At 41.0% G+C, this 24,294-nt stretch overlaps 1 protein-coding gene and 1 long non-coding RNA gene across 3 annotated transcripts in view; one reads left to right on the forward strand and one right to left on the reverse strand.

The window, feature by feature from the left end:
* The window catches only part of HLCS (holocarboxylase synthetase), a 174,124-nt gene that overhangs the window by 84,683 nt on the left and 65,147 nt on the right, over positions 1 to 24,294 (reverse strand). The gene's annotated exons all lie outside the window — the stretch shown is intronic.
* Positions 916 to 22,196, forward strand: LOC112063957 (uncharacterized). The gene is made up of 3 exons (XR_002891279.2): positions 916 to 1,348; positions 1,549 to 1,739; positions 20,788 to 22,196. It is a non-coding gene; the product is annotated as an uncharacterized lncRNA (long non-coding RNA).

Genomic DNA, 24,294 nt, shown 5'->3' on the forward strand with positions numbered 1-24,294 from the left:
GATCCCACATGCCACGGAACAACTAAGCCCGTGCGCCACAACTACTGAGCCTGCACTCTAGAGCTCGCAAGCCACAACTACTGAGCCCACGTGCGACAACTACTGAAGCCCGCGCGCCTAGAGCCCGTGCTCCGCAACAAGAGAAGCCACAACAAAGAGAAGCCCACACACTGCAAGGAAGAGTAGCCCCCGCTCGCCACAACTAGAGAAAGCCCGCACGCAGCAACGAAGACCCAACGCAGCCATAAAAAAATAAATAATAAAAAAATAAAAGAATAAAGGTTTTGTGAAGACCTAAAGCATTACAAAAACTGTGCACTATGTTACACAAATTTTTATAATCTGAGGATCTTTTGTAAATAGAAACCTCTGGTACATAACTCAAAATCCACCCAAATACAAATTGTAACAAACTTTAGACATTTAAAAATACAACACAAAAGACAGCATCTTGGCCATGTCCATGTCAGGAAAAGTCCAAACGGAATGAAAGAGGCTGAGGCTGAATTATAAATCCCAGCCAAAAAAAAAAAAAAAAAAAAAACAAAAAACCAAACAACTCTATTAATCAAGAGGGCATTAATGTTTAACTTATCTAGTGGGTGCTAGTATCACAACTCCTTACTGTCAAACACACAAAACTATCAGCAGAAATGGAATGATACTTGTTTTTCTTTAAAATAAAAAAATTCTTTCCTAGTAATGTTACTCCATAGAACAGCAAACATTAGTAAGATCCACAGCGGTCAAATGGGAAGAAATGAGTGGTAATTTTTACACACTGGAAGAGTTGGTTTTTCATAAAAGTATAATTTTAGAGAAATGTGTGAGTCAGCTGCGATCAGGAACCTTGTGTCAAGCTCGATAATGAAAAAGCCCCTTTTGTCTTCATGGGCTCAGTACAGCCCAGCCCCTGTTAAAACCATGACATGCTGTGCAGCTAACCAATCTCTTACACTGAGGGGTGTGGGGTCGGGGTGAGGGAACAGCAACAAAATATAAATTGAAAACAAAATGAATTTGTTTCCTGAAACAAAGCCAAAATCTGAATAATCCTTAGGTAATAACCATTTATGCAGCTGACAGTTTTCCAAGTTTTTCTTTCTACCCTTTTAAAGTAACATGGGAATCTGGTCCAATTTTAAAGCCAGAGATTACTCAGAACTATTTTTAGGTCATTTCATCCCATTTTTAGTTGACTTGTGTAACCTAGGCGGTATTTTCATTTCAAAGCTGCAGCGGAAGACATGCCTGAGTTCTCTGCGCACCAGTGCCAGGATGCAAGCCGCCGCCCTCCCAGGAAACTGGCCAGTGATATTCCATCTCCCTTCCTGCTGCTGGCTTCTTGGTAATGCAAGTTTTCCTTCCTTTAGTAGTGGGTTAATCATGGTCCTCCCTCCCCGCAAATATATGTCCATGTCCTGAAACCCAGACCTTGGGAATGTTTTCTTACTTGGAAAAAGGGTCTTTGGAGATGTAATTAAAGATCTTGAGGTATGATTCCCAGGGCGGGCTCTAAATCCAATGATACATGTCCTTTCGAGACAGACGGAAGAAGATACAGACACAGAGGAGAAGGTCACGTGAAGACAAAGGCAGAGACTGGAATGATAACTCTACAAGCCACAGAACGCCAGGAACTGCCAGAGGCTGGAAGATGCAGAGATCCTCCCCCAGAACCTCCAGAGGAAGCGTGGCCCTGCCGACACCCTGATGATGGACTTCTGGCCTCCAGAACTGTGAGAGAATAATTTTCTATTGTTTTAAGCCACCCAGTTTGTGGTCATTGGTTTCAGCAGCCACAAGAAACTAATACATTCCAGATACACAGATAAACTATTCTCATTTCTAACATTACTTAAACAGTAACGGGGACCAACTTCCCATCTTTAGAGCAATCTAAGCATTTGGTCTCTATAGTTATATTAAATAAGACTGAACATAGGCATTGCTTCACATATTCAATGCTGTGCAAATACCCATAGTTGAAAAGACACAAGAGGTTGATGGACAGAATTAGCATGTTCACTTCAAGAAAAAGAAAAAAAAAGAAAGACATTTTTCAGTATTGCTTTAGTAAATATGGATTAAAAGGGAGAAAGCTTGTTTCAGTCAAAGGCAGATGGCTCTTTCAGAAATAAATCTGAAATTGTTGACCATCTTCCTTAGATTCACATGTTAGGAAGCAGGTTGGGAAGATGCCTGACTCTAAAATCTCTCTCACACATATTTTAATGACTCATTATTTTGTGAGAATTTGCTTTTCTTCCTATATAGAAATACAACCACACTTCAGCTTTATTATAGAGTGCAATTCTCAAGAGGACATAAAAGAAAAACCAGACTCACAGATATAGAAAACAAACTAGTGGTTACCAAAGGGGAGAGGGGAAAATTAGGGGTATGGGATTAAGAGATACAAACTACTACGTATAAAAAAGATAAGCAACAAAGATATATTGTATAGCACAGGAAACTATAGCCATTATCTTGTAATAACTTTTAATGGAGTATAATCCATAAAAACACTGAATCACTATGCTCCAACCTGAAACTAACATTATAAATCAACTATACTTCAATTTTTTAAAAAGGGGGTAGAAGAGATAGGTAGCTGCTCAGGGAAGAAAGAACTGTAAGAAAACAGATGGCAGCGGGGGACCGCTGAACGCCTAAGAGGACAAGACGTGCATGACAAGACAGAAGATCTTCAAAGACAATGCTCAAAATGTGGGCAAAGGAAATTAATAGACACATCACGGAAAAGACCTAAGTCAAAAGTTCACAGGAAGATGGTACAGTTCACTATTAATATCTCACGTGCACGTTTTTCAAATTTTCACAATGTTTTAAGATACGAGGAGACCCCTCATACCCAAATACTTACCTGTAAGGATGTTTTGCAACATAAGTGTGTTTTCCAACCTAACTACATTAACACAAGTAAAACTCAAAATGCTTACTAACTTGAATGATAAATTGTAAAGGTAACATTTATTTTACTGAATGCCAAGACTACTGACGACCAAAAGTGTTATTTAGCTTATAAATGGTCCACCTGTAATTTGCTAGCACAACTTTAGAAGTGCTTTCAAGGGGGGGAAAAAAAACACTCAAAATATAAACAAACTCTCATCTTCAATAAGACTCGATTACTGTAAAATGTTAAGGATGGATCTTAAATAGCTCATAAACAGAGAAAGTATGCCTGGATTGATTTAAGAAATCTGTAAAATCTTATAGATTTACTTACCCTAGTATAAATTTCATCACTAACCTTTACATAATCATAGAACTGAGGTAGGCACATTGTCCAACACTTAAATTTGGTTTAAGGTAAAAATTACTAGTCCCAAATATAAAAATTACCTATCTCTAGAACAAGTGGGTAGATATTAAAAATAAATTCAGTCTACCTTTACTGCTGAATCAGTATTGCTTCCATTACTATTGATGAAAACTTGAAAAATACCCTCCATGGAAAAATATTCTAATATCAAAAATTTTTTTCATCTGAATCTTAGCATATTAAGATATAATTGATTAATATTGATAATTTCCTTTAAAGTATTTTTAGATTGCATATAGTGAAATTATGATATGCAGAAATGATAAATGTCTCATATATTTTAAAATTAAAACTAAGTAGTGGGACGTCCCTGGTGGTCCAGTGGTTAAGAATCTGCCTTCCAATGTCGGGGATGCAGGTTACATCCCTGGTCGGGGAACTAAGATCCCACGTGCTGCAGGGCAACTAAGCCCGCTCGCTGCAACTACTGAGCTTGTGCACCACAACTAGAGAGCCCATGCGCCACAATTACTGAGCCTGCGCACCACAACGAAAGATCCCACTTGCCTCAACTAAGACCCGACGCAGCCATAAATAAATAAATAATAAATAAATAAATAAATAAATATTTTTTTAAAAAAGTAGTGGCTTGTCATCATGATAAAGATAGGAGGAGATTATAAAATAATGCTCCTAAATGATGAGAAAGAAATATAGGCTAAATTACAATATTGCTTTTAGATTAAATTTGTAATTTCATTTTTAAAAATCCATTAAGATTTTCATTTTCAGAGAGGGATGGGGAAGCAACAGAAAGATAAAACTGTTTAAGGAGGGTTAATTTTATAGTATGTGAATTATATCTCAGTAAAAAAGTGAGAAAGACTTGGGCACACACCACAAAAAGAAGTCTGGGAGGCATTTATTTATATTCCATCATACTGCCATAAATTAAAGGTGTTTCTTAATTTGCCAAAAATATTTACACTCAGTTGGCTTATACTTAAATTTTAATGGATTGAATGCATCAACAAAGTGTATTCTGTTGGCTTTTGCTGTCATTGTTCCATCTATAAACAAAACAAACAAAAAAAATAAGCCACTGTCCAAATATTAGGAATTTATAATGTGTGTAAAGATCTAGAGTTCATTAAAGTTTGATAATAAATAGTCCCAAACTTTACTATTAGGATTATTTACAGTAACAGTAAAATGTTATGGAGGAGGATAAAGTTAATGGCCTCCATCGCGTTATCTAGAAGTCACAGAATGCAGCTTCTTTGGAAATCAAGAGGATTTAGTCAGTGCCTAAATACAAAGGCAAGGGGTATACAATGTGGCAGCTAAGAACACAGGGTTCTGGTTTGGGGCCTGTCTTTAGTAGACCCGAATCTACTACTGCCTTTAAGACCTTGCATAAATTACATCGTCTTAGTTGCAGTCTTCTCATCTGTAAAGTGGGGATAATACAATTTATGGTCCTTGTGCACTAACCCATGTGAAAGCAATAGGCGCAATGCCTGGCCGAGGGTGGGCAATTACAGATGTTAGTTGTGCCCCTTAGTTGCCTTGGCTCTGTTCCATAGCTACAGGTTAGGACAGGCACCCTAGAAATGCTTCTTGTTGAGATAACACTGGGTCATCAAGTAAGAATGTGAGTGCCGTTCTTGAAAGTCTGCCGACCCCGGACTCTCATACATGGCTGGCTGGAAACCAGCTTGTCAGGCTGAGTAAAAAACTACTCGGGTTGACATATGCATACCTTACAACACAGCAAGTCGGCTCCTAGGAATATACTCTACAGAAATGATTACATATGTTCACCAAAAGAACCAGACTGTTGATAACAGCACTATTCATAAAAGCCCCAAACCAGAGACAACCTGAATGCTTATCAATACTAGAATAGACAAGCAAATTGTGGAGTATTCATCAGATGGAGTATTAAGGATGAACAAACTAAGCCATGCAGTGACGCGGATGGACACAAAAGAGTCCATCGTGTATGTTTCCATTTCTATCAAGTACAATAACAGGCAAAACTGAGATGGTGCTAGAAGTCAGGATAGTGGCCCTCAGAGGAGGACAGTGACCAGAAGGGACCATAATAGGTGCCTCTGGGGTACAAGATGGCTGTATTTCTTGATCTGGTTACATGCACTAGTTTAAACTGTAAAAATTCAAATGCTGCACCCTTAGGATATATACATTTTCCTGTATACATATTATACTTCACTAAAACTTAAAAAAAAAAAATCTACCTCTACTGCTGACAAAAACAAGAAGTCTGTGCCCTGCCCAAGGCCATGTACCCAGGACAGCCCAACCACTCTAATCCCTGGCCCTGAAGGCCACAGACCTACATCAGCCTAAACACTTATCAAGAGGGTACATGGGTCAGATGCAACTCCCTCTCCCACCCATGATTTCTTCACTCAGTGCTAAGGCTGGCATTTCTCTGTTGCTTTTCACATGTTTGAAACTGGGTGCTTTTCCCTGGCATAGTTCTTCTCTTCTAGACTCTGGCTATCATCTATATGGGAGGAATCTTCAGGTAAAACACACACCTCAGGAAACAGAGCTGAAAAGAACTTACTGACGTGGAACTCTTTCCATTAAACATATCTTAAGTGTCCACATTAAAGATACAATTTTAAAGAAATTAATCCTTAAAAGAATCATTTATTTGTAAGCAACTGAAATGTTAGCAATTTATAGGATTTTCTAATTATTAGGTGTACATCATACCATATCATCCTTAATAAAATTTATAAGGTATCTGAAATATTATTTTAAAAATAAAGCACATAGGGGCTTCCCTGGTGGCGCAGTGGTTGCGCGTCCGCCTGCCGATGCAGGGGAACCGGGTTCGCGCCCCGGTCTGGGGGGATCCCACATGCCGCGGAGCGGCTGGGTCCGTGGGCTATGGCCGCTGGGCCTGCGCGTCCGGAGCCTGTGCTCCGCAACGGGAGAGGCCACGGCAGGGGGAGGCCCGCATACCACAAAAAAAAAAAAAAAAAAAAAAAAAGCACATAAAAAAATTGTTCTCTGAAATTTTGTACATTCAATTTTAAGACATCAAAATGACTATTTCTTTGGACCATCATACATGAGAATAATTTCATTTTAAAGTAAACATATCATCATAAAAGAATATTTCAGTCAATGATACTCCCTCCCATCAGTGGAACACAGGAGATTTTTTAAGGCCATGAAAATATTCTGTTAAGATACTGTGATGGTAGATACACGTCATGAGAGACTTGTCCAAACCCACAGAATGTACAACACAAAGAGTGAACCCTAATGTAAATGATGTACTTATAACTACAATAATGTATCAATCGATACAGGTTCATCAATTATAACAAATGTAGCACACCAAGATGTTAATCACAGGAGAACTAGGACAGGGAGGAGAAGGAGAAGGAATATTATGGGAACTCTGTACCTTCTATTCAATTTTTCTATAAACCTAAAACTGCTCTAAGAATTGAAGGCTATTAATTAAAAAATAAAATAAAATAAATAATGCTCCTTCCCAGCTTTTAAGATTTCCACATTTCACTTTGCTGGTTTTGCAGGAAACACCCATTTGAGAACACAAAAGCAGCAGGAAAGGACAAAAGCTTTCATACAGTTTCAAGGGTTTACAATTATACACTCAAAACATTTTTCACTCGTTACTAGTAACTATATAGACACAATTTAAAAAATTCATTATGGAGAATAACTATCTTAGTTTTGTTTTTTTGTTTTTTGTTTTAACTGGGCTGGCATACTGCTCTTCTGTGTAAGAAAATATAATACAAAGTGTATTCAAATAAAAGCAAGAATAAGGGTTGACTTTAATACCTCAGGGAGAAACCCGATCGATTGGGTCCATAAGGAAAGATGTATGCATTAGGTGCTCCCTAATTACGACTGCTTTGGTGGGCAGCAGTGCTGGTGAAACAGATGTTGCAGACCTATTAAAGAAGGGGTTTCAAACATCTGCTTACAATTTTAAGGCAATTGTAAATACAGCAGAGAAGGTCAATTGGGCCAATTAAGGCCGATGTGCAAATCCACCACTGCAGGTTTATTTTCAAGCTTACATGGACTTGATTTTTTATGCTTCTATTTTCTTCAACCACAATTTTTTTTTAAACACAGGAAATGGGTTTAATAACAACTTTTGCCCATTTTGATTGTGATTTTTTTTAAACTTGCAACAAACTTTCTGTTCAAGGCATTAACTGCACACCTCCTCTTTCATGATGCCCCGTCGGCCTCCTCCCCCTCCCCCTCCCCCTCCCCCCTCGCTGCCTGCTGGTCAGCTCCCTGCAAAGGGGGTCCGCTGGTGCAGGTTCCCAGGGAGGCAACCAGTAACCAGAATGAACAAGGGCAAGCATCACCTCCAGGAGGGTCAGTACTAGGATCTGTGATTTAACAGCGGTCTGAGCGTCACTGACACTGCAACCAGGAGAATTTGCTATTTCTACTGTAGGCGTCTTCACCACCCTTAATTGTCCCTCGGGAAGAAAAGCTCAGGCCAGTCAGAGATAATATGAGGAAGGCCCTCCCAGGAAATTCTAGGCAGTGTTTCAAAGACCAAGGCTCGTTTCCTGCTCAAAGGCTGGCACGGGGCGGAGTGAGACTCAGAGGGAGGTGCAAGGTCAGCAAACAGGCACGGTTTCCACCCCAAACGTTAACAGGTAATTTTTTTTTAAGCTGAAAGTTTAATAATTTGATTTTTAGGGTCACTAAGTAGATATAAATGTCCAAGAAGCCCCAAAATGGCCTGCTTTGATGGGAATAAGAAATAAACCTGACCTACCTTCTATCCCATGAGCTCAGAGAGATGGCAAATTTTTTGGTGGCCCACACCACTGTTTTATTCTCTTTGTATATAGAGAGAGACAGACCAAAAAAAGCAAGCTTAGGCAGACCTAGGTTCAAATTCAAATTCTGTACTTTCTAGCTGAGGGACCTCAAGATTTGTTTCCTCATCTGTAAAATGGGAATACTGCCACCTTCCAAAGCGTTAAATGTTGACACATAGTAGACAGTCAGTAAATGCTGAGTTTCTGACCTTCTGAGACCTGCAGGCTCTCCACCAAGACACTCCTAGGGGCTTTGAGCTGTGTTCCTAAGGAGGGGGTTCGGGGAGACACAGTTCTCTTGAGTTTCTGTTTGTTTGTTTATTTGGGGGAAGGTCCATTCAGTTTTTGAGCTGTTGATGTTGTCCTTGCTTTGTTTTTAGTAAAACAAAAAAGAGAGTGGATAACGAAAGTATGCACTTAAGTTCTAAGAAAAGAAATCCTTTTGGGAGCAGGATGGGAAGAAATAATACTAAGAACGAAGAAAATTCTGAAGAAAAGTCGATAAAACCCACAGAAATCTAAGTTGAGAAAGGACTCTTTCCTATGTTCCCTTTTTACTTTTCAACCTTGAGGCTCAGCTCACTCAGGTCTGAGCAAGAATAAAGAGTTCTGCTTGTCTAAACAACGGGCCAAATCTGAAAGCAAACAGCTCAACTCATGTGGTTCTTCAGCAACATTCCTGTCAATAAACCCGTCTTTGCTCGACTGGTCCAACAATGCCAGATTTAGAGCTGTCCGCTCATCCCTCGTCCAGCACGCAAGGGGATTTTCAAAAGGCCATTATAAGAACAGCTCTCACAATCTTTGCAGCCTTTTCAAAAACACAAAAATCTAATTCATTTGGCTCACTGTTTCAACTATCCAGCTTAAACTAATTTTAAAATCTCCCTTTTGTAAATAGTGACGTTGGGAACACCACCACTGCCACGATATAAAATGATTGTATTTTTCTCATTTGCAACAAATTACCATCGTTCTATCATTGAAAAGTTTCAGGCAGAAACCTTAAGAAAAACTACCGGGGATTCATAATATACAAACAGCACCAGATGCTGAAAATCTTTTTAATATCAAAATAAAAGTTTGGAGGGCAAAATTTCCATTTTCTAAAAACTCAAGGGTGTAGCATAGGACATAGTATAAAAAGTGACCAACAAAGAAATAAGAGCTGGTATCATAGCAGCACACTGAAATCAAGATCTAGTACAAACTCATTTCTATGAATCATTTAAAAGGAATTTCATCGTGCTAACAACATCAGCACAGAAAGTTACAGTAAGCATTAACAGTAAATACCAATATCTTTATATATATATATATACTTTCTTATGGTAAGTATAAACAGCATCTTATTCACTATCCTACTAATGGGTCTCAATTTGCTAGAACTGCATATTAAGCTAAGTAATTGATACCTGAAGTACCTCAATTTTTTAATGTCTCAAAAGTAATTTTTATTTAAAATACTGCATATAGTAAATTGTAAAATCAAAATAACCCTTGGCTTGAAACTCCAAAGAATTGGAATGTCACTGAGCTAGAAAGAAAAAACCAGCATAAAGAGAATCCTCGTCCTAATATTCCATATGCCTAAAACACTGACACTCTCGTTCTTTCAGTAGGATTTGTTTTTTCTTCCTGTTGACAGCAGCAATACATATTCACAGAAGAAATTCTTTAAAATTCAGAAAAATCGCAAGGTGGGGCTGGGGTGGGGTGGGAGTCCTCCTGTAATTCCATTCCCCACAGAGCACTGCCTTGAATATATTCTGGTAAACTTTTCTCGCCTTCTTTCAATGTACGCACAAAGCTGATTTCTTTACTTTCTTAAAACAAAAATTGGGTCATACTCGGGGTATTGTTTTTTCATCTGTTTTTATGGGGTTTATTGTTTTTAATAGATATACAAATAGTTCTAACAACTGTACAGTTAATCAAATGGATATAAAATTTAACTCCCTATTATTAGGCACTGAAACAGTCTCTGTTTTTCTGTATTTTACACAGTGGAGCAGTGAACATGCAGATATACATATCTTTGTGCCCACTGTGTCTTTTTGGTTCAAATTCCTACAAACTAAATGATCATATCAAAATAGATGCACATTTTAAAGCATGTGTCACACAATTCACGCCAGAAAGGTTGTATTAATTCTGCGCCAGCAGTGTGAGAATACCCTTTTACCCACACCTTTGCTCACAATTTAGGGTGCAAAAAATTATATATTTTCCCACTTTTATTAATAATGATATTCAGATCTTTTCCCACACTTTTACTGGTCACCTGACTGCTTCCATTGGGAACGGACTGCTCACTTCCTTTACCCATTTTTCAACGTGAAACTTTTTGTGTATTGAAAATATTAACCCTTTGATTCCTATTTATGGTTCCAAATATTTTTTCTCCATTGGTCACCTGACTACTTCACAGTGTTTCTTGACATACAGAAATTTATTACTCTACAGAAACCTATCTTTTTCTTTTAGCATTTTTCCTTGGATTTTTAGGCTAGCAAGGCCTTTCCTAGGCCAAAAGCAAATAAACAATAGGTTTTACATATTGAACTAATATTGGGAGAGCACTGATTTTGATTGCAATGATTGAGAGGGCAAAACACAGTTAAGGAAAGAAAGAAGAAATCCCGAGGGAGTGAGAAAGAAGTGAGAAGGCTTCTAAAAATAACATTTGGCAGACATCGACTAAATGCAAGTCTAATTTGCTTCTTAGTTAATGAAGGAGAAAATGGAGATGGTGAAGGAATAAAAGGTCCATTCTAGAATGGTAATAATAAAATCCCCTCTGAAGACAATAACAACATTCTTGTTATACGCGGAAATTTAATCCTACAATAATAAAGCATATATTGATATAACAGCACAGTGAATAAATTCCATTTAAGCGATGTTATTCTAACAATGACCCAGAAAATGTTCGAACTATAAAGTAGTTTGTTATGTGCCCAGTTTGGGCAGGATAATACCCACTTAGAGAACCACAGGGTCTTGGTAACATACCTGGAAAAGACCTTTTTGTCTGAGACCAATTAATCAATAATTATGTGCCAATAGGCTAACGTATACATTGTTTATAAAGAGATCATATAGGAACATATGTGCATGTTCACATAAATTTTACTTATTTCAAAAAGTTTTAAAAATCTGTTAAATTTGGTTCATTTTTCTACTCATTAAACATAATCAGAATCTCATCAGGGTCCAACAGAAAAGAATGAGTTTGGCAGCTTTTGGCCAAGCCTCTGCACCTCCTTCCAGTGGGTAGAGATGGAACCCCTGGGGGCACCTGGGTGGGAGGAAGCCAGAGACTTACCCAGACCAACAGGCTAGAACCCCTGCGCCCACAGGGAGTGGGGGGTGGGGGGTGCCCAGCAGCGTCTCCCCAGACTCTACCTGAGACTCTACCTGGCTCTGCCTACCTTCACTCTCTAAACTAGCTTTCCCAGCTCCATCCTCCAACCTTCTCCTTAATTCTCTGAGTTACCCAAAATCAGCCTCCAACACATTTCTTCTCTTCTCAAGTCACCTAAGTCTTGACATGTAAAAAACTCAGTAGTTTCTGACACAAAGTAAAACTTAAAACTCAGGGAGATATGGCTTTGATGCAAAATGTCCATAGCCCTGAAGTTTGCTTTTACCCTATGAAAAAGCTACCTTGTTTCAGCTCTTTTTTTCCCAGTACATCTCACACGGTTTTACACCTAAATTTTGTTCCTTTCACTTTCTTCTCTTCATGCTCAACACCCATCCCTAAAATGGGTCTAGTGGGAGAGATGAGGTGGGGAGACCAGAGATGGGAAGAAAATGGGGAAGTTGGTCAATTTCCTATTACTTTTCAGAAAATATTTATATGGCGGCAGCAGCTCTCCTATAGCATCACTGTTAAGAGGCTTAACTCTTTTCTTCCTATAAATAAATTAAAAAGTGAGTCAGATGTGGATTTGCACCTTAACATTCCCTGTGTACATTTCAATACCTATGTATTCTCTCTCAGGGCAATGAAGGGACTTGGAGAAAAGAGTGAGCAAAAGGATGATGCAGTGGTGACCCAGGTCAGCTCAGCCCTCCGTGGGACCTTCCCTTTAGCGTTCAGCAGACTGTAGCACAGGTGGAGGCGCTGTGCTGCAGAAACCCGGCCCTAGCCGAGGAGCTGGGGAAAATAGAGGAGACTGCTCTCCATCCTGAACCTCAGCACTCCTGACCCTCGCTAGGCTTACAGGGGCGACCCAGGAAGCCCCCTCCCAGAGACTGAGCATGAACTCGGGAAGGCCCACGCCACACAAGAGAGGGGACACGTGTGCGTGCCTCTCCTCAGCACCCTGAGCCTTCAGGTCCCGGGTCCTCCCAGTTCCCTTCCTCATGGAAGGGCACAGAAAAGGGACAGGTGCCCTTGGGGTGGGTTTTGTCTGTGGCCACCTCTGGAGATTTTGGGACTGGGGCACAGCAGGGCGCCATCGGTCAACAACTATGAAAGTCGTGGTTGAACGCTCGCCCTCAAATGTTCTTGCTGTGTTTTCTATATCCCTTCACCCCCAACTCCAATGAGGAATCCCCCAGCGCGGGGTGGTCAGATTCCCCGGGCTGGCCAGGAATCAGGGGAATGAGCAGAAGGTGACTTCTCAGGACACCCCTCCCAGCACATCCGGGTGTCAGCAGGTCCCCCGCTGCTCTTTTCCCAGAGGGGATGTGCGGGGACTGAGGGGTACAGTCCTATGGCCAGGGGGTGATGGGTGGGCTGGGAACCAGATGCCCCGAAACTGGCTGTATTTTCTCTTAGCAAAAGCCTTTTTGTACCACACCTCACCCCCACCCTCCGTAAAAGAAAACCGGCTACGGAGTAAAGCAAGATACTTCAACAATTAGGTTAAGAGCCTTCTACATTTCAGAAGCATGTATATGAAAAATTAAAAAGTAGAAAAGGTAAAACTAGATTTACCATGTTTTTTGGTATTGATTCCTAGGTGAATTGTAAAGAGTCTTGAAGCTAACAGTATACACTGCAGTGCCGCCCCATGAGACTTGTCAGTGTTCCCAGTAAAGGTGCTCCTGGGGGTGCCGTTCACCCTCATACAGCATTCTTTTATGAAGATCAGAAGAACAATTCTATTTTCTCTAAGCGTTTCCATTTTTTATCTGCAACGAGTTCAACAGAGCAGATTTTACCCTTTGCTGTTAGTCATTTTAAGGAAAAACTTTATAACTGTGACAAATAGGGTTATCAGAAAATTACCCATGAGTTCCTCTGGATTATCTGGGCTACAAGTCACATGGGACCCGGGGGGGGGCGTGGCGGCCCTCATCCCTTCTCTCAGCTTCCTCTGAAACCAGAGGACTCGTCTCCTGGTAAAAAGGGCCGCCCCCCGACCTCCTGTGTGCCTGAGACAATGTATGTAAATAGCCGTAACCCTGGTCCTGCTGCTTGGTGCCAGGCTACCTGTTGTCCCACTGACAAGAGCTTTCACTTGTCTTTACGCAGTAAGCAAGAGGGAAACAGAGTCCTTCCCCAGGACATACACCCACTTCCTTCCAGCACGGTGCCAGGGACACCTCTCTAACAAGTACCAGAAGGATGGGGGACCTGAACTTCAGCTGGTTAAGTTTCCCTCTACAACCTGTTTCTTAAGTCATCCCCTGTGGCCTTGAGACCCCATCCAAGTACTGGTACACAACAAGTGCCTGCCACAAAGGGGCCAACCTCAGTTACAGACATCTAAGTCTTTATTTTGTGCACCATTTTTATTCATTCCTACCACTGCTTTCAGTATTTTTCCCCAACCACTCTACCTCTACCATTGCTTCTCCTTTTGTCCCTCCCAATTTTAATTCAGGATCTGATAGATTCTATTGCATACACTGATAGCATACTTATAAACTGCCTTAAATAACTTCTGGGACAGAGAAAGGAAGAAGAAAGGGAGGGAAAGAAAGGAAGAGAGGAAAAGCGTGAATTCTCTACCTTGCAAATGCAAGCACAACTTTCTCACACATTCTTTGGCTTCCTAGGACACAGTGCACACCATCGCTGCAGGATTCTCATGGTTAAGGAGAATTGAAAATGTCCTAAAATACAGCCATCTTCTAACTGGGGCAAAACATCTTTCCAAGAGGGCATGTAAGCACGAACAGTTCTAAGAGAAAAAAATCCCCAGAGCTTCGACTTTCCATATGCGTTCTTTCCTAAGACACGGCTATTTCAGAATGGGCCTGGAGGTCTGGGCACACACAAGCTCCACTTTTAAACCTCCCCTGAAATGCCTGCCTCCATCCCACATGATAAAAAAAAGGAATATCTCTTACCCTCCTTGGGTCTAACTGTAGCAGAGCCCAGGATGTAAAAACCTCCCATAGGGGTAACAAAGGGTAATGCCAAAACTGATGACAGTAAGAAAAACAGCCTCAGAGCTCTGCAGAAGCAGTGACGTCTTGGGATCGCTCGGACAACGCAACATCTCAGCAGAGAAGTGGAACTTAAGCAGGATCTTGGGGCGTAGGGGACTGCAGGGTCGGGGTGGGCGCGGAGAATCAGACCAAGAGTAGCCCTTTCTCCCCATGCATGAAGAAGGTACCAGCTTCCCTCCTGTCTATGAGAATACGGCCAATAATTTGAACAGTTCAAGGAGGGAAAAGAAAGCTTCATAAGAGATACCGCACTGATGAAGCCAATGTCACAAGGTAGACCCCAGAGAGGTCGTCTATGGGTGCAGGACTGCCCACAGGGGACATCTCAGAACTTTTCTTTTCTTTTTTTTTTTTTTTTTTGCTTGTCACAATGACTAGAATTTATCTCTCAGAGGGCCCAGGGCCTCATGCTGTCCTACAATGAGCAACCACTCTCCCACGCACTGAAACAAATTTTTAATGCCCCTCTGGTCACTCATGTAGATGTGAAACCTGTTCATAATTATCTGACATGAGAACCTAATTTTATTTTTACATAAAAACAAAAAGCACTTTCTGTACAGTTTTATTATTCCAAGGATGTTACCGCCATGTAAATCAACGGAGGATGGGTAAAGTACAAAGTACATGGCTGTTTCCCATTATCAAAAATCGTGTCATCTAAGGCAACAGCACTCATGCTGTCTGAATTATCCAATGCAACGCATCTTTATTAGTCTATCCAGCAGCCATCAGATTCACGTACAGGTACAAACATCTAAATACTTCATATGAGGACTACCCTGGCGGCCCCGTGGTTAAGACTTCGCCTTCCAATGCAGGGGGCACAAGTTCGATCCCTGGTCGGGGAGCTAAGATCCCACATGCCTCGCAGCCAAAAAACCAAAACATAAAACAGAAGCAATACTGTAACAAATTCAATGAAGACTTTAAAAATGGTCCATATCAAAAAACAAAAACTTAAAAAAAGAATTTTTAATGTAAATAAATACTTCATGTTTTCCTGAACAGTCAGATATGAACACATATTAAGATGCATAGTATTTTGCTTTACTTTCTTTTTATTTCTCCTTTTTATTATGATTGGAATATTATATCGATTTCTTTAAACTACATCTGAAGCTTGCTTATATAGTCTATGAATTTAACTTCAAGAGGTTAAAGATGGCATTACAGGGGCTTCCCTGGTGGCGCAGTGGTTGAGAGTCCGTCCGCCTGCTGATGCAGGGGACGTGGGCTCGTGCCCCTGTCTGGGAAGATCCCACATGCCGCAGAGCTGCTAGGCCCGTGAGCCGTGGCCGCTGAGCCTGTGCGTCCGGAGCCTGTGCTCCGCAACGGGAGAGGCCACACCAGTGAAAAAGATGGCATTACAAAATATTTGTTATAAAAAGAGGTATGGACATGGCACAACATGAATGAACCTTTCACTTATACTAAGTGAGAGAAACCAGACCAAAAAAAGGCCACGTTATATTATTCCATTTATGTGAAATGTCCAGATTAGGCAAATCTAAAGAGGCAAAAAAGTAAATAGTGGTTGCTTAGAGCTAGAATAGGGGTTGGGGGGAGGGGTCATGGGACACGGGGTGTCAGGGGTGAAGGAGTGGCTGCTAATGGGTGCAGGGTTTCTCTCCGGGGTGATGAAAATGCTGTACATTTGACTGTAGTGATGGTTGCACAAGTGTGAATATACGAAAACCCACTGAATTAATTGTACACTTTAAGTGTTGAATTGTATAGGATGTAAATTGTATCTCAAAAAAAAGCTGTTTAAAGAAAAAAGACAAGTATGGGTCTAATCTGATTGGAAACCACTACTCTGAGTTACTCACATGGAAGAAAAGGCAGGCTAGAACATCCTGGTGGGACTCCTGCAGTGTTAAGACGGTGCTGTGAAGTGACAGAGCACTTCTGGCATCTAGGTTGTGGACGGCTTTAGTTTTTAAAAGACGTACAAATGGCAATAATCTTAGGTGAGACTTTCTAAAATAGAATCTGTCTCAGATTACAAGTAAATACCATGGCTTCTATGGGTCAGAAAGACATAAATAACATATACTATACCAATAGTAGTCCTTTGAAACACTCCAGACGCAATTAACACACTGAAAAAGCATTAAAACATAACCCGCTCTAGGAAGCATATCATCAGGCACCGTAATACAGTCCCCAGGGCAACAAAAACAAAAACAGAAGGAAAAAAATACATGAATCATTGGCCAGGAGGCCAGCCAGCCTGGGCGAGGCCTTGGAAAAACAATGAGCCGTAGCAAAGGCCCAGCATCAACCCTCCTTTGCTTGCCCACCCAGAACCTCCTGGGGCGCCCTGGCTTCTCAGAGCTCCCACCCCACACTGGCATCTCAGGGGCCCACCTTCTGGTTGCTTCATACAAGTTCAGGTTCCCCTAGTCAAAGTAGAGTGGAGGGCTTCCCTGGTGGCGCAGTGGTTGAGAGTCCGCCTGCCGATACAGCGCAAAAAAAAAAAAAAAAAAAAAAGTAGAGTGGGCCTGTTCGTTTGTTTTTTTAATTTTATTTTTTATTGAACTATAGTTGATTTACAATGTTGTGCCAGTCTCTGCTGTACAGCAAAGTGACTCAGTTATACACATAGAGACATTTTTTAAATATTCTTTTCCATTATGGTTTATCACAGGATATTGAATATAGTTCCCTGTATATACTGCTATACAGTAGGACCTTGTTTATCCATTCTATATATAATACTTTGCATCTGCTAATCCCAAACTCCCATTCCTTCCCTCCCCCAGTCCCTTCTCCCTTGGCAACCACAAGTCTGTTCTCTATGTCCGTGAGTCTGTTTCTGTTTCCTAGATAGGTTCATTTGTGTCATATTTTAGATTCCACATATAAGTGATATCATATGGTATCTGTCTTTTTCTTTCTGACTTACTTCACTTAATATGATAATCTCTAGTTGCATCCATGTTGTTGCAAATTGTATTATTTCATTCTTTTTATGGCTGAGTAGTATTCCATTGTATATCAGGGTGGTCTTCTTTTGTCTGGAAATCCCAGTTCTTAGCTGGTTGTCATTTATTTTGGGGGCCTGGGTTTTTCTTAATTTATTAATTATTTTAAATATTTTCATTAAATATATAAAGTCATTAAAAGCTTACATAAAAATCTCACTCATTGCCCTTAAACTTATGAATTCTTATCTCATCAAAAGCATGGCTAAATCTCCACTTCCTGTCTTCTCCTTTTTCATGTTTTTATATTTAATTCTTTAATCCATCTGGAATTTTTGATACATCTCCAAAAGACCAAACGTAACTACTGGTTAAGCATTGCTTGAAATATAAAGTTGGAACTCTTTCCCTAACCACCAAGCCTCGTCTCTACGAGGAACCACAATTGGCGAAAGTGAGGTTGGAAAGATCAGTCTCTAATAAAAAACAGAGGATTGAGGGGAAACAATCAAAACAGGCTTAAATGTGTCTTCTCAATGCATCCACTCTTTCAACAAACATTTATTTACTAAGCCGCTGCCTCGCCCAGGCTCGAGGGACACAGCAGTAAACAAGTTGCTGACTTTGTTAAGTTTGAGTTTCCGTAAACAAAATCCGGAGGCCAGGAAGAGGTGTGGACACAGAGTGTGTCACAATGGTAGGAGCCGACCCTGCCATGGGGACGTCCGCCATGGGGACGTCCAAGCAGGGGTGCAAAGGAAGACCATGCACATGTGCAGGGCAGGGCCTTCCAGTGAAGGGACAGCATACACAGCACACACCAAAGGTCTATAAAACACCCACTTCCCGAGTGAGCCTGCTCAAGCTCCCTCCTCTCCGATGGCCTTTTCCTGGCTCAGAATGCCTGCAGCAGGCTGTGATCTGCTGGAGTTGAGTTCCCATGGGGTTTGTGGCTTGAATTTTATTGCCACTATATGGCAGGTTCCAGGTCAGAATGAGCAGGACAAGAATGCATGCGCATCCTTGCTTTCATGCACACATGTGCCTTGTATGTAATACCTGTAGGGGGAGGGGTTTTTTTGTTTTGTTTTGTTTTGCAGTACGCAGGCCTCTCACTGTTGTGGCCTCTCCCGTTGCGGAGCACAGGCTCCGGACGCGCAGGCTCAGCGGCCACGGCTCACGGGCCCAGCCACACCACGGCATGTGGGATCCTCCCGGACCGGGGCACGAACCCGTGTCCCCTGCATCGGCAGGCGGATTCTCAACCACTTGCGCCACCAGGGAAGCCCGGGGGAGGGGTTTCCATTGAACACCTGCTCTCTCCCTGGTATCGAATTTAGTTTTTGGATTTCATCTTATTCTGAGTTGGCATAATTATTCCTGATTTTTCAGATGAGGAAACTAAACAGAGAGAAGTCATATAACTTCCTCAAGGTCACTCAGGTAGTAACTGGTGAAGCAGGACTCAAGCCAGGTTCATCAGACTCCAAAGCCACGCCCTCCCGGAAGCCATGCTCCTTCCCCAAACTGGCCACCTAAGACAAAGTTTGAATCAATGAAGTGGGAAGGACGAGTCAGACCAATGTGCAGGGAAAGCTGCTGATGTCTCACTGTTAATTAGACCCCAAGTTCAAGTTTTATTTGGAGATATTAAAATTTTAATTGTAAGCTTTTTTTAATTGAGAAAAGTACACAAAAATTAACATAAGCATTATCATGTAAGTCAAATACACTAAGTCAAATTACAACTTCAGCTTTATTTTCCAAGGAAAAGAGGCTGAAGAAACAGGCAATAAATAAAAAGGAAAAATTATTTCTCTTAGAAATTCACCTGATACAGGGATTACTGCATTTTTCAAACCATGTCTAGTTTAGACACGGCACATCTGGTATGATAGATGCTGTGTGTGAATGGAAACAAGTGTAGAGTAATAAATGTTTCCCAGTGTTAAATAAACACCTCAGCGGTTCAGACTTTGCCCGTTTCTCCACAGTAGGAGGCACTTATCTACTTTAACACTCTGCTACTTAGAGATTAGCACTCAATCAATTACCATCCACATGAGTTTATTTTTACAGAGAGCTTCAATAAAATGAGTGTGAAAATAAGTTAAACACATTCTATTCATTTTCTCAATTTTTCACCTCTCCCAATGCTGGATATGTTGACAGAAAAATTACTTCATTTTATTCCAACTGACATTTGTGGAATGCTAACCAGGTTCTGTGCTAAGGGCTCAGGGACAGGATATGACAAAGAAGAATGAAATGTGGTCTCCTGTCATTAAAAAGCATATATAACCTACCTTATAACACGGGCTATGTCCCTATAGCCCAAATGAAGGCAAATATAGGGAAATTCTCGACCCACCAATCTCAACAACTCCCTCTTTCGGCCCCCAACTCAAAACCCTCTGCACTTTGCCCACATAATTTACCTGTCTTTGGTTACAGCTGCTATTCTATGTGGTTTGTCGAGCTACTCTCAGCTGCTTCCAGATGTGGAAATACCGTTTCATCAAGAGATGTTTATTACATTTTATTTTTAAACACTACCTACCTACTTCTGACATACATTTCTAAATTTCTGTACCACCCATCTTTTTTAACAACAGCTTTATTGAGTTATGATCCAAATACCATAAGTTCACCCTTTTAAACTGTAAGATTCAGTCGTCTTAGTGTATTCACTGTTATACAACCATCATCACTATCTAATTCCGGAACATCTTCACCACCCCAAAAAGAAGCCACTTACCCATTAGTAATCCCTCCCCAATTCCCCACCCCATTCCAGGCAACCATTCATTTACTCTGTATCTCTATGGATTTGTCTGTTCTGGGCATTTCATATAAATGAAACAATACAATATGTGGTCTTTTGGGTCTGGCTTCTTCCACTTAGCATAACGTTTTCATGGTTCATCCATGTTGTATCACGTACCAGTACTTCATTCCTTTTGATGGCTTAGTAATATTCCATTGTACAAACAGACCACATTGTTATCTATCTGTTCATCCACTGATGCACATTTGGGTTGTCGGGCTCCTGTGAAGAGTGAATGTGTGTGCACAAGTTTTTGTGTGGACATATGTTCCATTTCTCTTGGGTAGACACCTGGGAGTAGGCTTGTTGAAGAGCATGGTAACTCCATGTCTAACCTTTTGAAGCTAACAGATTGTTTCCAAAGTGGCTGCACCATTTTACATTCCCACCATCAAGGTATGAGGGTTCTAATTTCTCTACATCCTCACCAACACTTCCCATCACCCATCTCTTTTGTTTTAGCTGTTCCAGTGGGGCTGACGTGGATCTCCCTGTGGGTACCACTCATCTTTGAAGCAGTCAGTATCATCATGTCCTGCTGCAGCGGAGAAAGGAAGGAAGGTCTGTGCTGCTGGAGGGTGCAAGGGCTCCCTCCAAGCTCCGAAAGCTCGTGCCCAGTCTCCTGACTCAATTACTTCCCCACCAAAGCAATACCGTCTCTGCTTGTATGAAGGAATAAAGATGTACATTTGTACAGTACATTTGTACAGACGTACATTTAAGTACATTAGGTACTTAAAATGATTTGAAATATTGGTTGTGCTCTTCCTATGAAGTAAAGAACAAACTTTTTCTCCATGGTGCCTTCTGTGTAATACTTAAGCTGAGAATGGACAGTTTGCCTGGTATTGTCCTGGAGCTTCACATAGCTCATTTAAGCTATACAACAACTGTAAATTAGGTATTCTTTTTCTAATCTACTACAGTCAAGATAACTGAAGCTCAGTGAAGTTAGATACTCCTGCACTCTGCCTAGGGAGTGAAGTCAGTCTGTCACAGCTGAGCAGCCCAACTCCAAGGAATGAATGAGCCACTGACACCTACTGCTAATTCCAGGGGCCAGATGCAACTCTGCTGTTCAAGAGATGGAAACAGGGACATCCAGGAGTGAAAATGCAAGATGCACAGAGAGGGGTAATTCTCCAATCCTTTCTCAGCGTCCAAAAAGCTCATCTTGTTTGGGATTTCCTTCAAAAAACTATAGAATGGAGGTTGGAAAGGGAGTGAGACTGTAAATGAAATAAGATTAGCCAGAATCTGGTAATTGTTGATGGTAACTGATAAATACCTGAGCATCTAAAAAGTAAATTACAGTCTCAAACTATCTCCCTCAAAATATTTACTAATTACAAAAAGGGAAATAGTAAGTTTACAGTGGAGAATCCTGGCACACACTACCCTAGCCTAGGATTAACATCATGTACCCCCCACCCCGAGTCAAGGTTAATATCATGTACCCCCGAGATGGTGCAACAAGAAGAGCCTATCACCTCTGTGGTATTCATCCCCAAAACGCACAAGCTCAATGTAATCATGAGAAAACATCAGACAGACCCAAAGTAAGGGACATTCTACAAAATACCTGACCAGTACTCTTCAAAAGTGTCAAGGTCATAAAAGACAAGGATAGACAGAGGAATTGTCACAGCCTGGAAGGAAACATGACAAATAATTGCAAGGTGATATCCTGGACTGGAACTCAAACAGAAAAATGACATCTGTGAAAAGACTAGTAAAACCAAATAAGTTCTGCAAATTTGGTTAATAGTGGTGCAGGAAAGAGTTAACACAGTGGCCCTTGTGCTTATCCTTAGAAAGACCTGCTGCAAGGTGTTCCTTGACTGGCTTCTGGGAACTGGGTACTAGGAATATTCTCATCATTTCCTAACTGATAAGGGTGGCGTACTGTGCCTACACTGTCTGTTCAAATAATATGGTGTACGCTGCACATCACTTTCCCCCTGGCAGTCTAAACTTCTGGCATGGGCTAGGCAGTGGGTGCCTACATGATGAGCCCCCAACAGAAACCCTGGGCACTGTGTCCTGAGTGAGCCTCCCTGGTAGACAGCACTTTGTATCTGTTGCCGCTGCTCACTGCTGGGGGAATTAAGCGTGTCCTGTGCGAACCCACGGGGAGAAGAGTCTCCGAAGCGTGCAGCCGATTTCCTCCAGGCTTCACCCTGTGCTTTTTCCCTTTGCTGATTTTGCTTTGTATCCTTCTGTTGTAATAAGTCACAGCCATGAGTACGACGACATGTCCTGTGGGTCCCCCTAATAAATCAGTGAATCTGAGGGTGGTCTTGGAAACCCCGAATACAATAATTGTACCAAAGTTAATTTCTTGCTTTTGATAAATGTACTGTGACTGTGTCAGATTTAACATAAGGGGAAGCTGGGTGGAAATTTTACAGGAATTCTATTTTTGCATAACCTGTAACTATCTAAAAAAACAATTGGTTTGAAAGGTTAATTACTTTTTCTTACTCCACAAGTAATTCACGTGGAAAATTTGGTACAAAATTTGGAAAAAACAGAGAAGCATAACGAATAAAAATAAAATTCCTAAGAATTCTCCCTTCCCAAGAAAAACAATCAGTTATAAAAATAACAACTCTTCTTTCCCCCTCACAGGTTTCTCACCCATCAGTTGCTTTCCCCAGAAGGCCATGGAGAAATAGTTTGGGGTAACACCACAGTAATGACTGTGGGGCAAGCGGGTTTTCGAAAAGTTATGTCAACTTAATGGGTCTCACAAGCTTCAGTGGTCACACTTCAGCTGTGGATAATAACGCTGCCCCTTTACCAATAAAAATTTCTGTCTGAAATTAATGATGGAAAAATGAAGTGTAAACCAACAGAGCTCATAAAGATGCTACATCATACTGGGATAGGCAGTAACATAAAACAAGACAACATATTTATAAACAGGAGTTGATTCTTGTTGTGCCAGAAAATGAGCAATGGTTCAAGAAATGCTGTGGTCTGTCAAAAGGAGATGGGAATTACCATGCGGGGCTGCCACTGGGAAAATCTGGGATACTTTGAGCACAAAAATAAATAATGACATCTAGTATCAATACATTATAAACCATTCAATAAAACAAAAATCCACACATTTGTACTGACATAAATAAAGAATGAGAAAGGAAAGCTATTTCTTACACAGAATGTCAACAAATAAATGTTAAAGAAATGAGTTAGAAGCTCGCTATTTTGCCACCTGATTCATGCAAGAGTCATAAGAAAACTATTGGGTGAAAGTCTGAAACTAGCCTCAAAGTATCTCCCCATAGATTACTTATTTGGTACAAAAGGAAAATGGTGATCTCTGTACCCCACCTTCACCAAGTGATAAACGTTAACCTTGCAGGTACAGGACAACTGGCATTCTGAGCCTCCTGATGCCCTGCTCTGAGGACACAACGTCCCATGTGCTACGTTCCTGCCCCAAACTGCCTGAATCAAATCCAGTATTCCTCAAAATGGCAATGCCATCTATGGCAAAGGCAGGCTGGCGTAATGCTCCAGGTTAAAGGAGATTCCGGGGACATGACAAGTAAATGCAATTGGGCGATCTTGGAATAGGGGGAAGTGACCACAGCGGACGTGATCAGGACAACTGGCAACATGTAAACGTCCACTGTTAGGTAATGGCATTATGCCAACGTTAAACTGGCTAACTTTTATAATTGTGCTGTAATTACATAAGAGAAAGTCTTATTCTTAGCGCTGAGGGCCATGGGGGCATGATGGCTGCAACTGAGTCAAATGACTCAAAATATACACATACACACAACATATGTGCGTATGTGTGTATTAATTTCTTCACTGAGTGAGAGAGAAAAACTAAATGTGGCAAATTGTTAGCAACTGGTCAGTCTTTCTATTCATCTTTATTTCAAAATAAAAGTTTAAAGGATTGCTACAACTACTGCAAAATGGAAAGACAAAATGGGAAGCAATGAAGTC

This window comes from Physeter macrocephalus, chromosome 8 (genome assembly GCF_002837175.3).
Source record: "Physeter macrocephalus isolate SW-GA chromosome 8, ASM283717v5, whole genome shotgun sequence".
In the NCBI taxonomy this organism is placed as follows: Eukaryota; Metazoa; Chordata; class Mammalia; order Artiodactyla; family Physeteridae; genus Physeter; species Physeter macrocephalus.